Here is a 15521-nt window from a genome sequence, read left to right as displayed (position 1 = left end):
ATTTGCCATATTAAAAGAATTTTAGGCTATGTAAATAAGAAGCAAAGTTTGAGTACCAAGGGACTCATCTAATTCATCATATACTGCACCTAATTTAGTGAAGAAATAATTTTATTCTGTTATGATTTTTGGTATTAAGCAGATATATGAAATGTTAAATTAACAGAGCTAGTTTTATTTATGTTTCATTTTAGTTGTCTTCATGCATAAGTCAAATTAATTCCCAGTTAGTATACAGGTTTACAATATTAATAGTTTTTTTTAAAATATGCTATTGCTTTAAGGTCAAAACATTAAGAAATAAAAATACAATGATTTTTAACCAATATATTTTTTTCTCTCCAATCAATGTTTTTTAGTAAGTAATGTAGATCTTAAAAAATTATAAAAAGTGTAGATCTTATGATGAATTATGATAATGATAATAGTCTTTATACCAGAAAAAGTACTCATATTTTTTATCTGTAGTTTCATACTGAAATATTTACAATAGAATCCATTTCATTTATCAATTAAGTTCGGAGCTGCCCTGTATGCTCTAATGTAGGTAATTGTTTTAGTTATGGAAGGTAGGTAAAGAAGCTGTCTTTTTATTACATTCCTTTTTGATTTGAAGAGTATATAATTGTTCAATTTGCAATTAAAATTCATTAAAATTGTTTAAGATAGGTCACCTATTCGATTTCACCAAAATAGAGAACTAATGCTTATTTTTGAGAAATATATTAAAAATGGATACAATATTGAATCCTCATTGATAACTATGTTGTACAATTTAAAGAATTGAATATGAGCTGATAGCCAATTATAAACATCATAAATACCTTTCAAAACTCAGGTACTCTTGTAATTTTGTTGTGAACAAGCAAAAACTGGATGTTTCTGCAATGATGAATTGAAAACGTCATAAAGATCCTTTATTGAAAGCAGTACCATCATTATCCAATTCATTAAAAAGAAATTAATGGTTTTAATAATCATAAATCAAGATTGTATTACCTCTGGCAAGTGTTTAACATTTTGTTTTCCTTTAATGTTAAATACTTTTCATATTTAATAAAATAATGATTTTAAAAAGTATGTCGTAATCCTAAATTGTTCTGATATAAACTGTCCCTGGAGCACCATGTATCTTACGGTATGATAGATACTCACCTAGGGTTATTCTTAAGTTAGTGGAGATCACAAGGCACCTTGAGATGTTGGGCCTTCCAGAATAGAGAATTCATTTCTCAAAAACTTTAGGTTAATAGTAGAAATAAACAACAAATTAGGTAAAATCACCTGATTGACCAACTAAATTCTTGTATATTCATATTATAAAATATATGAGGCAAGCCTGGTCTTATCGAAAAATAAATTTATTTAAACTTCTTTAGACTTAGTTTATTTCATTATTTAATAGTTTATTTTATTGTATATTGTTTTAAATTTTTTATAGTATAATTCCTATTTTATTCTGTTTTATTTTTATTATATGTATATTTTATTACAAACTTATGTGTTTACTTATGCATATATTCAACAAAAAGAAAAATTGTTTTTGTATATTTTTTTATTTACTATTACTGTATTAGTATTTTTTTTTATAAATTAAAGTTATTATTATTATTATTAGTTTAAATAATCATTTTCAATTCATTTGATTTATTGATAATCATGACTATTTTCCTTAGGATGGATAAAATGAAATAAATTTAAGGTAGTGATCATTTGAAAAAAGACATATTGCTTACTTCATTTTAATATTGGCAGATCTGCAAAAAAAAAAAAAAATCTGATTAAAAATTCTTTTTTTGCAAGAATATAAACTGTCTAAATAGATATAAACTACCATTTGGTGTATTTGTTAAGTCTACAATAATATTCAAATAAATCTACTTGAATGTAGGAAGATAGTTCGGATAAATTAAATAATACAAAAAACTATTTAAATAAATAGTTTTTTATACTATTTTGGTACATTTATTGACCGCCACCTTCCTACAGTCTACTTCATACGGTCAACTATCTTCTTCCAATACAAATAAATCTACCATTTTAAAAAAATAAAATAACCAAATAAAACTAAAACATTGGCATTATACAATCTATTATATTAGCAAATCTTTGTATTAGTGATAGATATAGAAAAAATAAATCTGTTACAAATATTAAAAAAGCTGTAAACATTGACTTTAAGACTAAAAATCGGTGAACACTTTGGAAACCACCTGGTAAAGGGGGGCATTCTGGATGGCCTGATGTTTTTTAATTCTCAGAAAATGGTAAGCATTCTCACACTTGAAAATTTATGACTACACCACTGACTATATTGTAAATTATTATATAGGAGTTCTGAAAATGGCCAGATTCTTCACTTAAGTCCTGACCATGTGCGGTTTCTGCCCTTATTTAGCCTTCACTGCTTTAATACTGACATATCTGAAAAAAAAAAAATTGTTTCTTTTATATTGTATTTAATATATTCCATAGATTGTACTGTAAACTTTTTAACAGCCCTGCAAGTTCTTGGACAGTATGTAGAAAGTACAGCAACAAAACTATCTTTGGAATATATTTAGTTAAAAATTAAACTAAAACTTTTTTGTTAGGTATGCCTCTAGTTAGAACAGATTAGATGTGCTACACCAATAGCAAAGCAGCCATGTGTGTCTAGTTTCTGTAACCTTCAGAAATTTAACATTTTGAGAGCTTAACTTTTTAAAAATATTATTCTCAGCAGTATTTTATTTATTTACCTTTACCTACTACAGCATTTATTACCTTTCTTAATTCAAAAATAACAAACTCAAATTAAATTCAGACACAGTTCTGTGGGCTATTTTCCAAAAGAATTACAAAAATTGCCTTAATACTGTTTATTAGAGTTCATGCTTCACTTTGCCCTCCTCTAATAAATAATTATTTGAATCTATTGGTTAAAAGTTTTCACTCTAAACTGCTTTAAAGGGCAACACAAAAATGCCATAAAGAATAAAAGAAAAAAAAAAGAAGGAAGATAAGGAACTGAGAAAGTCCACCTTTCTCTAAAATAAAAATTTATTTCAGAAAACAGACTGGATGATGTCAACTGTGAGAAATATACAAGTTGATATGAGATTTATGCCTTTTCAGAAATAGCTTTCTGCTGAATAGTAATAACAAACAATTCTTAAACAGTTATGCTTCTTATTGTTTTTTTTTAATGCATTTATAGACTTTTTATCGAATTTCCTTTTTTCTTTTTGCTAATTTAGACAATATGGTTTCATGACTTTGTTAATTTTGTCGATTAATTTCTGATTCATCAGGCATAATATTATAATGAGAGATGACATGACCAGTTGGTATAAAAAATGACATATTTTATAGCTTCTTCATTTGATTACAATTATATCTTTTGCAGGTTGACTGTATTTTCAAGTCCTACATTCTTCTGTATGTTGAAAAACTACATTTTTCAATGGTTTATAATATTGACACTGAGAATAATAGTAGTGTCAAGTTTCCTTTATAAATTCCTTTATAAATTCCTTTGTAAATTAGTGTTATGTAAATTCACTTAAATGAAATAGGTATATTATGCACATATCTTTTAAGTGCACAATGCATCATTAAGTGAAGTATACGTATATCGTTTAAATCTGTAATACATTCACTTTCTCAAAATTAAAGAACCAAGATTCTCGCTATCATTCTTACAACTCATTTTGGATTAATTTTTTTTTCAATTATAATATGTGATTTTGTAAATGAAGACTGATTTAAATGAACAAATGTTATATAACATAACACTTTGATTGATAGTACAATTTTTAGTTCTTTTTCATTCTATCTTGAAATTATTTTTAATTTAACAGTAATACTAAACATATCCATGATGACAACAATGATACAAAAGATATTTTAAAAATTAAAGTGTAGTTGAATACCTTAAATATATCATGAATGTTTAAATTTACAACAAACATATACATATCATAAGATATAGGTACATAAGTTTTAATTTATAAAGATGATTATTAAGATGAATTCCTTTTTTATACTTCTTACTCCTTCTGCTAAATAAATTAAAACTAATTAACAAAATTATATAGGATAAAGTAAAACTTACAGTAACTTTTAAGTGCATTAATATAAACTACTGCTATTTCAATCATCAGTAAGGATATATAACAAATCTATTTCAAAATGTGTTTATGGATAAAGTGTAACAGCATAAATTTCGACTAATACAAAGCTTAATGAGAACACATAATAAATAAAAAAACATATTCTAAAATAAAAATTACTATTACTATTACAATAATTTATAAGAACATATAAAAATATCCTGATCATTTCCCTACCATACTACTGAAGCAGCTAAGGTGCTTAGGTTTGCAGCTTGGATCAAATTCTAGATTCCTTTCTAGTAATTTTATACTTTTCCAATCCGTAACTCTCTTTGTAAAGCATTTTTTTAAAACTTTCTTCCAGAAATGTCAAGCTACATTATATGTGATATTTATTATAACAAATAAAATACAACTTATAGATTACATAACAACAGTTAAAAGTTAAACCAATACCTACTATATATACAGGTAATCATGACATACAATTATGAAGTACACAGAATAACAACATCAAATAGAAAATTGTGTTTCTTATACTTCAATTTTGGTTGTATATGTCCATGATATTATATACCTAATGAATGATATTCTATAACTTTATTATTCCATCAGGGCCTTGTTTCATAATGAAAGCTAATAGTATTAGTTCATAGTACAAGTGTAGAAACCAGTGTGGTAATAATAAAAAACTTATTTTTTTCACTTAAACTAAAACTTATTTTTTTCATGATAGGGATAACTATTAGTGATAATATAGGAATTAAAAAATACTAAAGTACGTGTTACTATTGTACAAGTCTGTGTAATTGAATTAAGATAAATCTACAAGACTAATAGTATTAGTTTGTACTTTATTATGAAACAGGGCCCTGTTTGCAATAATGAAAGTTTAAGTTCTTTATGAAATTTTACTCATTCAAATCTTTACATCAATAAAATAAAAAGGAGCTTGTAATACACAAGTTGATGTAATACACTATTTTTTTAAAATTACATTTAAACTTGTAGGTTATTATTAGCTACTTAATAGCTTTAATCAATTTTCAAGTTATTTACTCAATCAAATGTTTTAACTTACATTTTATTATCCTCCCTAAACATCAACAGTGTGTTTTATCCAGAGCAGGTTCCAAATATAGAAAATACAATATTATAAAATATTAGTATAATTCTTTAATTACAAGAAAAAAATGATTTTACACTGACTGCATTGATATAAGTAGATAATGTTCAATGGTTTTAAATAGATTATTCCTTCTACTTAAACAATCAGTCCTTTTTGATGAACATAATTGATTTTTTTCATCATACTTTTCCTAGGTTAAAACTTATTTAACTAATTCTAGAAACCATAATTTATATCACAATAATAGATTTGTTTGGTTAATGTACCTCTTTCATGGAAAACATTGAAGTTTATCTTCTGCCTATTATTCTTGTTTTTTTAAATGAAATTTCAAAACACCACAATACTAGAAGTGAAATTCATTGATGAGTTAAAGAAACAGATGCATTTTTAATCTGAAACCCCTTTTCTCCAGTTTTGTTTCTAGCAGAACCCTAGGACGGATTTGGAATTTGAATTTGTTTAGAATTTAAGATGTTTCTGGAATCAATCGGAACCGGACTAAAAGAAAGTTTAAACAATTGCTTTATGGGTCGACATCCAGGAAGGAATATTTGGTCAGGTCGTATTTCTTCTTCTTCTAAATGTTTATAAGCGGCTATATCCGGGTCTGACCACATGGTTTTTTCTTTTCTGTGAGCTACGAGATTGGTATCCAATTCGTTGGTAAGTCACTAAAAAAAGGAAAACAAAGATAATTAACTGTTCAAAGAAATCACACTAACTGAATTGCAAATTTCGAAAAAGTGCTCCTTTCAGATAAAATAATAACAAAATAGAATTTTTGTTATTTTTTTCGTATACCCATATAGACACATACTTTATCATTGTATGATGTACTATGTATGTTAATGGTCGGTAATTTTAAACATAACTCCAATCGTTCAACAAAAATTCCCTTTTTCGTGTCTCCAGAAAAACTTTTATCTACGAAGTTGGTAACTCCTTTTCGAAAATCGCAATTCAATTCAATTATAACTCATCATTTGATTTACTCCATAGCAAAGACATCTAATGCAAAATATATAGTTTTTGTATATAACAATCAAGTAAATGAATATTTAACAATTTCCTTTATCTTTATATACACTCAAGAGCGTACCCAGGATCAAAACTAGGTGAGGGCATGCTATAGTCAATCAGGTTATGACATTGCAGCACTGAAAAGGCAAATGCAATCAGAATTATTGTAGTGCTTTATAAGTTGTAACAATTAGTATTTGCTTGAAAAAAATATTTTTTATTAAATTAATAATTTTTTTCACTTCTAGGGAGGGGGAGCAGCTGCCCCCCGCTGAGTACGCCCATTTATACACTTATATCGATTTCGACTATTACAGCACTTATTGGACAAACGGTTTAAACTTCCAATCCATTGCAAAAGACTTATCTATATGACTGTAATAAGGCCAATCACATACGGAGTTGAGCTTTGGGGCTCCACTGAACCTTCGAAATCCTCTCGTATCCTATCCTTACAATCCAAAATTCTCAATGCTCCTTACTTTGTCATAAATAAAATCATCCATACAGACCTTAATGTTCCATATGTAACCGATTCTAGCCCGAACCCGATATCATTCCTTCCACTATAAACTCCCTAAACACCCAAACCCACTAGTTTCTAACCTTGCTTCCTCTTCCATTCCTGACTATCCTCGAGGTGCCTGAAAAGAAGATGGCCACGAGATCTGCTAATGAAAAAACGTCTTTAGACTACTACCAATGGGTAGTTTCTCTACACGCCATTATAACTGAAATCAAATTTACTGACTGTATTATAATGTACAGTTGTAAATTTGAATAAAGATATTAACAAAAAAATTATAAAATAATAATTGAGAAAATTTCTTTAAATCAAGGAAAGTAAAAACTGGTACAACAATAAATTAATTATCAGTGCACTCGTTAAAAGTACCAGGTACTGTATGGCTCAAAAAGATTAATTGTATTGAGAAGTAAAGAAGGTTATAGGAGTATTTATTTGTTATTCTTTTTGCTCTGATTTTAGAGATTGGACAAGTTCCCAATTCATCTCTTTGCAATATTTATAAAGTTATAAATACATATAGCTATATTATTATATAATAATATAATAAAGAAAAGGAGTGATATTAGGTAACTATTCACGTTAGGTAATTATTGGTAAGTTCTACGCCGTTACTGTCCCTGTAAATGCTATTCTGTAACTAACTCTCGAAGTAATTGTTATCCCGTTAATGTCGCAGTTACTCATATTATATAACTAACTCTTGATATAATTGTTATCCCGTTACTACCCATTTAGCCGTTATCTGGTTAATAACTAGTGATATAAAAATATATCTATGCGCCTGACACATTCAAACCTCATTTCTTTTTATGTTGTTTCATTAAACAATTAATATCTAATTGTTACCAGGTATATTACTTAAATTAGAATTGAAGCTAAGGTACTAGTATGAACATAAAATAAGTTGCAACAGCGGAAAGTTCAAAACTCACTTAAATAAAATGCCAAAGGTTAGTATAAGTCCAACGTCCACTAAAAAGGATCTATTGGGAGATTTGTATATCTCTTTTGAGCGAAATTCGACATATGTGTTTCATTACAGCAGTAATTATAATAGCATTTTTGAGCAAGGTTTTGAATTTCCTGCTACTGGAGTTGGTTTTGTGAACTTGGACTAATGATTACAAAGCAGAGATTTGAATTTTGAAAGATTATTTGTTGATCATACATAATTGTAGGAAGTTAAGTGCGAGTGGCAGTAAAAAAATATATACAAAATAGTAGAAAAACTATTTATTAGTAAATAAAGTTCAGACATACTTTGCAGAGCTTCATAAGGACTGAAAGAGAACAAAATACTATGCAAAATGTGATAAGACTGTACATAGAAAATTGTATAAAAGATGATCTATACAAGAAAAAAATTCAACGTAGTAACCTATAAATATTAATGAATACAATACTTACTAATAACAATTAGTTTATGTGTGATAAAATTGCAAATGAACTACTGAAGTAATAAGTAGTGAAATAATATGTAGTAGCAATAACAAATATTGTACAATTAAGAGAAAGTAAATGAAGTGTAAGTATGATGCAATAAAAAAATCAAGTAGGTAAATGGATAAATAAAGGAATTATACCGGATAATAAATTGGAATGATATAGTTATAACATGAGGATTTAGAAAGGAAAAGATGTGTGAGAAAATGGAAGATGGGGAATGTTTAACGGAGATTAGAATATCAACGGTAATTTTTGCATAGCAAGAAAAATAAATTTATAAGGTAATATAAGTGTTCCAGAATATATAAACCCAAAACAAAAATTTTAAAAATAAATAAAAAGTCTAAAGAATAAAATAATAATATAAACATGAAACATATAGTAAATTAAGAAATACTAAAATTAACAGATCCATTATAACTTAAGAATTGCATGATAATGTACAAATTATGTAGAAAGGAAAATAAATAAAAAATAAATTGTGAAAATGTTATATTTCTCATCATAAATTCTCTAATTCATTGCTAAATGTATGTTACCGAAGAATTTCACATGTAGACATGACCTTATTGCAGATATCGATTTTCCAGCCGTCCAAGATGACTTCAGTAACAACTGGAAGCTGGAACTCCAGCGAGAACCATATGAGGCTCCTACTTACCTTAACCCACTCTCCCAATGTGGGTTAGCCCAGTAAGGCTATCTCGTTCCTTCCAAGAACCGAACCGCCAAAACATTGACTAACCATTCCTTTAGACGGAGTTACCCATATCTTGTATTATTTAGGTTACTTTTTTAAATATTTTTCTAATTATAAGTATGATTACTGCGACTCTTTTCTTAACGGACATCCCTCTATAACGGAAACTCCCTCTTAAAGGACAATTTTCAATAAGTTCCCTGTCAACAAGGTACAAATTAAAAGCATTTTAACTTCTCTTCTACGGAGCCACTCCACTTCGGATGACACCAATTGTACTCCCCATCAGAACTTCTCACTCCTCTATAACAGACACCTATCATAAAATATGGATCTAATTTAGAGATATTAACGGTACTAAGAGACTTTCAGTTATTGTGTACCAGCATTTAGTGTATATATATAGCATAATACTGTGTGTATATAGCATCCAGATTATGTAAAAAAAAATATATTTATTTATTGCTATTTACAACTGTATTCACATAAAAATACAGCAAGTAAATTTGTTAATTATAATGGAATAACACAGGCATGTGGAGAAACTACCCATTGGTAGCACTCTAATAATATTTCTACATAAAGGGTCTCGAGACCATCTTCTTTTCTTTAGTGGATCCCCAAACTCGACTCAGCATGTCTCGATAGACCTTACTATAGTCATGTAGATCAGTCTTTTGTAATGGATTGGAAATTTAGACTATTTGTCTAGTGACTGTATAAGTCGGAATCCACGTGTAGTTTTCAGTCTTGTGTGACAGTCTCCTTCAAAATATGTTTAATCCAAAAATGGAATATGGAATTGAATCACAACTTTTACCTCTGTTATTTTTTGAATAGGTAAATAGTTTGGCGATGAGAAGCATTTTGAGCCGATTTCTGTAGGATAACCTACATATATCTTAACTATACCTATATATTTTTTTTAAATCATTTCGAATGGTTATCGGAGAACAAATGAAAATCTCAAATCGTATTACAGATCATTTCTATATAAAGGACACCTTCGGGGAAGATGATTTTATCCGTCATTCATAAGTGTTCGTTTAGGAGGGGTTAATGTAAAAATCCGCGAAGATAGAACTAAGCTAAGATACCTCTAAGAAAAAAAAATAATAAAATTTAAAATTTGCATCATACAAAATAAATAAACAAAAATTTTATTTCAGCCACCATTTTGTAGGGCGCACGCATTGGTGATTGAACGTAAATTTCAAATTGGCGGACAGTATGTCGAGGATCATCTTTTGATGACTTGTGAATATGGTCCAAATAAATAGAAAATTGACCCGTAGTCTTGGAGAAAAGCCGTAGGCAGTAAACCGATGGATTGTTTTGTTAAATTTTTGGATTATACCTATTTTGAAACTTAAAAGCTTAATTGTTAAGGGAGAGGTTTAAAGTTTAAAAAAAAAAATATTGATGTAAAAAAACCATATACACACCCTGATATATCATGAATTTTAAATACATATTAAATTCCAACAAATCCCACCAAATCATCTTTACCCTTCGTCGTAAACCTACAGTTTCATTTAATGATGTTACTCTTACCCCTGTCGAACAGATCCGCTACCTTGGACTACATATGGACAAAGTATTAACCTGAAATCCTCACACCAGACTGAAAAGACAGGAAACTGCACGTCGATTTCGACTATTACAGCACTTACTAGACAAACGGTCTAAACTTCCAACACATTACAAAAGACTGATCTACATGACGGCCTATAAGGCCTATCTGGACATATGGAGTTGAGCTTTGGGGCTCCACTAAACCTTCGAATTCCTCTCGTATTCAATCCTTACAATCCAAAATCCTTCGTAAAATCCTCAATGCTCCATACCTTAATGTTCCCTATGTAACCGATCTAGCCCGAACCAGATATCACTCCTTCCATTATAAACTCTCTAACCACTCAAACCCCCTAGTTTCTAATCTTGCATCCTCTTCCATTCCTGACAATCCTCCGAGGCGCCTGAAAAGAAGATGGCCACGAGACCAGCTAATGTAAAATGTCATTAGAGTGCTACCAATGGGTAGTTTCTCTACACGTCTGTAACACTCCAATTTAACTTACACCAGATTTACTAAATGTATTATAATGTACAGTTGTAAATAGCAATAAATAAATATTTTAAAAAAATACATATTAATTAAATGTCTCTTAGTATCGTCATTCTGGAAATGTTGGTTTGTATAATAATATTTTTTGAATTTTGTATATTATAGGAGAGTGAAAAGTCCTAATAGGGAATTAAATTGATGTTCGCGTCCGAAGTGGATCGATTTTCGTAATAGAGAGGTTAAAATGTATTAAATTTGTACCTTGTTGTCCAAGATTTAATGAGATCGTTCTTTAAGAGGTATTCCGTTATATAGGAGTGCCCGTTAAAAGAGGTTTCATTGTATTTATAATACCTCGTTCCTAATTCTATCAAAATAAAATATAATTTCTGACGATTAATAGCATCGTAAAGCAATACTTCAAAATATATATTAATAAATTTTCTTCAATAAATATCGATACAGATACAATTTTTTATATAAATATACCTTAATCTTTTAAATTATTAAAAAAAAATTGTCTAAACTAAAGACCTCGTACGAAATGAAATCCTGATTCAAACGTTTGGAGGCCGAAGAGGAATTAGACCAAATCTAAAATAGTGCGGTTTGTACATAGAGAACTATTCGGGTCGGGAGGGTATTATTAGTTCGGGAGGATATTGCGGGAGGAACAGGGAGGGACTTATATGTATTGGGAGGAGGGAGGATTGGCAACAGTCATACGGTTTTGAATTTCAAAGCTCGGGTTCATCCTGACTCAGCGGGTTTTACGATTTTTTTAAAGACTAAATATTTAAGGACGAAAAGAGTAACGCCAAACTTAGTTCTAGCCTCGTCCAATATACGCAAATTGTTATCCAATTTTTATCTCTACATTTGTCATAAGAATTTTTAAATATCCTTTGCATTAATGTTCAGGCACACTACTCGTTCAATATTTATAAATTGTATATACAGTGACACTCCTCTTAAAGGACACCCCTCAATAACGGAAAAAAAAAACAGTAGAGTTTTTATTAAGGCCTCACACACAACAAAATATAATCGAACTCTTTTACGGAACCCATCCACTCTGGACGTACACATCTATTTTGTCCTCTGTCAGAAATTTTAGCTCCTCTATAACGGACAAAATTCATCAAATATATATCTACAAAGTCAAGATTCCATAATTAAATTTACAGGATATTTATTATCAGAAAAGTCATTACAACATAATACTGATCTATATATACTATCCATTTTTACATATAATATTATATATAGTATCATATATTACTTATTGTACTCATGGCTACATAATATTGATTTTTTTATTATGGTCTCGAACAACAAAATATAATTGAACTCTATTACGAGACCCCTCCACTCTGGACAAACACATAAATTTTGTTCCCTGTCAGAATTTTCACTCCTCTATTACCGACAAAATCATCAAATATGTACCTACAAATTTATGATTCCATATTTAAATTTATTTTTGGAAAATTTATTACTACATAATACGGTTTTTTTTCCCAGACTATATTAGAGCTTTAATGAAAATGTATTTAAAAAAAAAGAAGGAACTTTGTAAGAAAGTACTGTAACTAGACCAACGATTGTGCTAGGATGTAATTTGGTCAGATTCACGCTCAACCGCCAGATATTTTTCCAATAAGAGTACCCACTTCATGAGGTTAGGTGGACGCCGGAGGGTTCACTTCAGGAAGCTCCTGAATCCACAGGGTTAACTCATGGCTATATTAAAATAAAAAATTATCTGCTACAGCCGGATTCGAAACTTAGTCTGTGGAGTTAATAGCACAGTGCCTTAGAACTGAGCTCCCCGCTCTCCTAATTTATATTGCATTAAAAGTATGCATATGTAATTTAAAATTGATTCTAACATCAAATTATTGCGAAAATATATGTTATTTAGAAATTACATTTCTTATTAAAATAAATAAAAAGGAAAAAAAAATTATCTTTTTAAAACAATATTTGAGACAAAATGTTATAATTTGTTATTTTTTTAAAAAATATATAAAACTTGTATTGTTAATTTTTCATACTTACGAGGTATTACAGCTTGAGCGGTATGTACATAATTCTAGTATTCTGATTTTTAATTTATAATCAGCCCTGTGTATGCGGCTGTATATTCATAAGTCATTTCAGCTTTCATACCTTACATATATTTGCCAACTCGTTGGACAAACGATTTACCACATGTGTGGGTACAATGGCTAAAATACCCATAACTATTTAAGGAGGTTTCATCTCATAAATGGAGGAAGCTTAGAACACAATGCTGATTAATTATATTGAAGAATATTGAACATGAATGGAGAATTGCTCAATTGTTTCGTAAACAAGTTATTAATAATTAATACAAATTAATAATTTGTTGATTAAATTATTGCCTATAATAAAAAAAATTAGGTTAAATTAAGTCTTCTTTGTTTAAACGGATTTTGTCTCGTCTGCATTAAAGTCTCTAACATTTATTTTGTGTACTAAATACCTCACCGAGAGAAAGTTTTAATGAATTCGGATTTTATGTTGACAGTAACTCCTTCATACAATCATTTTTTTTTTTTATTTCGTTCACATTACTTACCGTAATCTTGTAAAAGTTTGAATAATATTTTACGGATGGTATAACGCAAGCTTTTATATGTAGTATGCATTCTGTTTCTGATATTTTCTGATATATTAATATCGAATGCTCTGAGGTATAATTTGATATAATTTTATAATTTTAATGATATTGTTAATAATTTTATACCTTGTTATTAATAATGTACAATTTATTTTTTCTTGTTAATAGTCATGACATATAATTTCTCTGAATAATTGACTAAATAATTTAACTACTCCTCGATTTTGAAAAAATAAAAATAGTTTAAAAGAAAATCCAATACAGTACACTCAAAAACAATTTAATTCTCAATCTAAACCAAATTAAGAAAGGTAAGATTTAAAGACGAGTTTATAAAAGAAAAAGTGATGTGCTCACAGTGTTTCAGGAGTCAATTTATAATGATGGAATTAAAAAAAAAAATTAAGGAAGTATAAGACATAAGTAGATATTGACCAAATAAAAATATTTAAAAAAAATAATTTAACAATTAAATAATATATTTATTTACAATTTTTTTAATAAAGTTTTGAATTATTATTGTGGATACAAAATGCAGATTTTTAAATTACTTTATACTTTAAATACTAGAGTTTTGCTATTGAAAACAAGATTTATGTAATGAAAAGGAAGAAGATAAAAATGTTTGAAAATGGGCAATAAAAAGGCCGAAACGTAAAATACATGCATAAAATAAAATTTTTATAATTTTTTTATTAAATTATCATATCATTATATAATAAATAAATGTGGTGTTAGCGTTGTTCAGTTTAAAAAAAAAAATTAAGGAAGTATAAGGCATAAGTAGATATTGACCAAATAAGAATATAAAAAAATAATTTAATATTTTAATAATAGTATATTTATTTAGATAAATTTTTTTATAAATTTTTGAATTATTATTGTAGATTCAAAAATAAGAAAAGCGGGATCCTAAATCACATTATACTTAAAATCCTAGAATTTTACAAACAGTTTTGAAAGCAGTTTTTATGTAATAAAAGGGAAGAAGATAAAAATGTTTGCAAATAGCTAATAAAAAGGCCGAAACGTAAAATATATATTTTAAAAATAAATTAATTGATATCCATTTAATAGTGTTGACTATTACGTCAACAGTCCAACGTTTCGGCCAATTTGGCCATTCTCAAGGACAATCTTAAATATAAATTCACACCTCACATCCATTTATTTAAAAGAGAATTCTATGTGAGTTAATTACACTGGTGCCTTCAGATTTTGATTGATGTTCTGTTTCCCTGAGAAAACAACGTAAAGGTCAGTTTTATTAAGTTTCAGTTAGTAGTGACAATTTGCCTTCAGCATCGCAGTGGTATAAGTGACGGTTAGTGCCATGGCTGCGGCCGTTAAAGCCCAGTCACCGTTAGTGATTAATAACAGATCGGGTGGTAAACAGACACGTAAACCGAAATGGGCAACGGAAGTTAAACCAGTAAAAACAGTTACAGTGATTAAACCGAAAAATACTATAACAAACAATGTAAACAGTGTAAATAATTCAGCAAACATTAAACTAAGTAACCACTTTTGGGTCCTATCAGACCTACCAACTGAGGACCAATCAACAAGTGAACCCACTACCCAACCGGAGCCAATTCCACCTGTCATACTAGCTCCCGACCACACATTAAAGGAAACTCGTACCTTTTTAGATAAATTAAAAATAAGTGACTACTTGTTGAAGTCCACAATAGGAGGTGTTCACATATACACCCACACACTCGATGATAGACAACGTGTAGTAACGGGCCTAAAAACCCTTGATATTAAACATCATACTTACGCACAAAGATCAGGGAAACGCACCGTTGAAGCGCGATATGTCATTAAAAATCTAGACGTCGAAATACCCATACAAGATGTGGGAGAAGCATTCAGGCCA

This window comes from Halyomorpha halys, unplaced genomic scaffold (assembly GCF_000696795.3).
Source record: "Halyomorpha halys isolate HHAL.00 unplaced genomic scaffold, Hhal_1.1 Scaffold627.1, whole genome shotgun sequence".
Taxonomy (NCBI): domain Eukaryota; kingdom Metazoa; phylum Arthropoda; class Insecta; order Hemiptera; family Pentatomidae; genus Halyomorpha; species Halyomorpha halys.
Note: the sequence above shows the minus strand (reverse complement) of the source record.